Source organism: Antennarius striatus, chromosome 4 (genome assembly GCF_040054535.1).
Source record: "Antennarius striatus isolate MH-2024 chromosome 4, ASM4005453v1, whole genome shotgun sequence".
Classification (NCBI taxonomy): Eukaryota; Metazoa; Chordata; class Actinopteri; order Lophiiformes; family Antennariidae; genus Antennarius; species Antennarius striatus.
The window spans coordinates 23,287,112-23,290,671 of record NC_090779.1 but is presented as its reverse complement, the minus strand read 5'-3'; positions in this window follow the sequence as shown (position 1 = coordinate 23,290,671).

Below are 3,560 nucleotides of genomic sequence, written 5' to 3'. Positions count from 1 at the left end.
CTCCAGATGGAAAGTTTCTGTGTACGTAAAATAGCAGAGGAAGACGGGGCATAATCATCACCATCATCATCATCATCATCATCATTATCCCCTCACCTGTAGGTGCCGGGAATTTCTGGAAAATCTATTTTCTAAAAAATATTTTTACGTTGTGTCGATGGAATGATGAAGGTGTGTGTCCAACTCCATCAATCCGTAACAACCCCCCCCAAACACACACACACACACACACACACACACACACACACACACACACACACACACACACACACACACACACAGTGTTACATTAATGGTTTAGTGTCAGTAAGGAAAGTGTTGAAAAAATGTTAAATTAAGCAAAAAATAAATCCTGGATGGGATCATTCATTATGATCTTTTCCGAAGTTTAACAGATTCTTTCCATCCATCCTTCCACAGTAAAATTAGGACGTGAATGAAAATAGAAAAAGATGAGTGCATTTGAAAACTTAATATTTTCCACTTTAATGTCATACATTGGAACGTTATACATTCTAAACCATCATCTGAGACATTTTCTGGACTCCACTACGGTGAGACTGACTGGAACGTTTAGAGCCTCACCTGAGTCCCCGTTAAAAGCCCGTGATGTATTTCACTGGTGAAACTGCAGGGGGCGCTGTTTTCCTGTTCCCTCAGGTGAGACATTTAAATTTATTTTCTATGGAGAGAGTAATAATAATGGATGACAGCGTTGGTAAATCAATTACTAACAAAACGCCCCTTTGACACCTCACGCGGTTCAGTGGTGAAGCTGGTTTGTTGAAGGTTGATTGGTTGATTGGACGTCACGTGGTGAAACACCTGGCGGAGTGGGCAGCATGAAGAAGAAAACACGACTGAAAAGAGGAGCGGGTGACGGTTCCTGGGGCGGCACAGCGACTTCCGGTGAGCGTAGACAACAACACGTGGAGGGATGAATGTTTTTGTGGTTGGTGTGGAATCAGTGGACTCTTAAAGAACGTGGAATTCATCGTTAAAAACAATAGAAAATTCCTGCAGGCCGTGAACATGTGTGGTGTAGTTCCAGAGATGTCCACAAAAGGGCGCTGTTTGACCGGGTCAGACCTTCACGTCTCACGCTTTTAAAACATGAGTCAATTCTGTGTTGTTTTTAAAACATTAATGTCGTCGCTAGACACGAAACTATAGTTAGGATTCACGACACAGCACTAAAAACCACCAAATCTGTATTTACAGGCAGACAAACACGCAGCTCCAGGTGGTTTTATGTCGTCAGTAGGTCAGTAGAATAAAAGCCAGATGCGAGGAAAACATAAAATAATAATAAACGGGCAGAATGAATTACATTTTAAAGACTGTAATAAACATATGAGCCTCACAATTCAGTTAGTATTTTAATTCAACCTATAATTTCCAACTGAAATTATAAGTTTATATTTAAGTAACGATGAACAAAGTAAATGAGGTTTATGCAAAATTATACGTAAAAATATCTTCCATAATTATTACATTTTGTAGATCCAGCCCATAAACCAATCCTCAACCCTCCTACAAAGTTCCGGGGAAATCCATCAGATAGAAAGTTGAAGAACGTCATACCTGGAGCTTCACCTTTATTTTGAAATACAAGAGGAAGCACTCGTAAAAATAAAATAAAACAAAGGCCTAAATGATTTAAACTGAGAACCTTCTGGCTTCAATAATAATAATAATGATTATGATGATAATAATAATAATAGTAAGGGGCCCCATGTCATCCCCTCAAGGCCCCCCAGGGGTCACTGCTGTGACAGATTTCCTGCTGTCAAGGATAAAATTCCTTTTATTACAAACTTTATATTTCAACCTGATTAAGTTCTGAGAAGTTTCTACATTTGATTTGATGTATCTGAGGGGAGATAAATATTTTATTACTTATTCAAGACGCATTTTATTCAAGCTTTTTGCTTAATGTGTTTATAACGACTTTTATGATTTGATGGTTTTGATAGTTAATAATTTGTCATTTTTATTATTACATTATTATACATATATATTTATATTATTGTAAACATTATTGATTATTTTATTTATAAAGCTATTATGTGCAGTAACTCTTTTAATGTCATTCAGTTTAGTTGAATAATAATAATAATACATCTCATAAACTCACAGTTTTCTATAACATCTCACCTTTAATATTGTCAGCTTTATTTTTAGATTCACTTCAAATTTAGTTATTAGTAAAAAAAAAATTTTAAAAATTGAATTAACTGTATTCCCATAAGAGAAAAAAGTCAATTTTCTATATTCCGTTTTTTTTTTCCAGGGTTTTCTTACGCCACATATTTCCTTCGAAACCCCTCCCGCCTCCTCTGGCCACCCTTTCCTTTTACGACCCCTCCTCCCCCGCCTCCTCTCCTCCCCCTCATCATTACGTATTGACCGGTCAGACCTCCCCTCCCCTCCCCTCCCCTCCCCTCCTTTCCTCCCATGGTCTTTTTCTCTGGCTTTTTCCAGGCTTCATGTCATACCACGGCTAATTCCTGAAATTCCTGCCCTCCTCTCGCTTCAAACGGACTCCCTCAGGAAGGAGACGAGGAGAAATCCAAGCCTGCGTTCATTTTAAAATCCACATTTCACATTATTCCACCTGCCCTCCCGCTCTGCTCTCCAGGTAAGCTCCTACAAGTGTCTGGTCATTCTGAAGAGCGTCGCTCTGCTGCTCACGTTTCTCCCCGGGTGTAAACTTTCAGTTTGTCGGATATTGTGTAAGTTTCTGTCAATCTTCTTCATCGCTGGAGGTAGCATTCCTCAAATATCTCACATTTCTTCGCTGCATTTTTTCCTTTAATTCCTGCCGGACTGAACGCGTTGACTTCCTGAGCCGCAGCCGTAACTTTTTCCTGTGTTTTTGGGACAAACGTCGGGGAAACATTCACGCCGTCCGGCTGAACTTTAACAGCTGACATCCTTCAAACCGTCTTTATGATCTCACTCCTTCATTCAGAGGCTTCCAGTCTTTTATTCTCCGCCAGCAGCGGCGTTTAATTTGACTTTTGTCTCTCTAGGATTTATTAGTTTAGATCATTACACCTGTTTTTTGTTTTTTTTAAATGTGTGTCTGAAGCTGTTTTGTGTTCAGATTATTTTATAACTAAAGTACAACTACAAGTATTAAAGTAAGGTAGTGTATAATATGTAGTTTTAGAAGTATAGCTGCTCCATCACTCCAGCATTGAACTGGAAAACTTTCAGCAAATCGTGTTCTGTCACCATATTACTATTTATTGATCGATTGCGACTAATGATCAAGCTGATGCTGCCTGTTGTTGCTTAGATTAATTAAATTTATCGAGTTGGAAAAAAATATCTTCTTCTTTTTTTTTTTTTTTTTCAACGGAAAGGAAAACAGGAAGTTTTCATTAAAATCATATCAGAGCCGTTTCATGTCGGAAACGTGAACCGACGCTCTGAGCGTCTCGCTGCACGCCACAAGAATTTCCTTTTCTTCAACTTTTATTACTTGACTTTTTTGTAAACGTTGCGTTGAATAATTTCATTTCCTGACGCAAAGTTTGGAATTTTTTAAATCA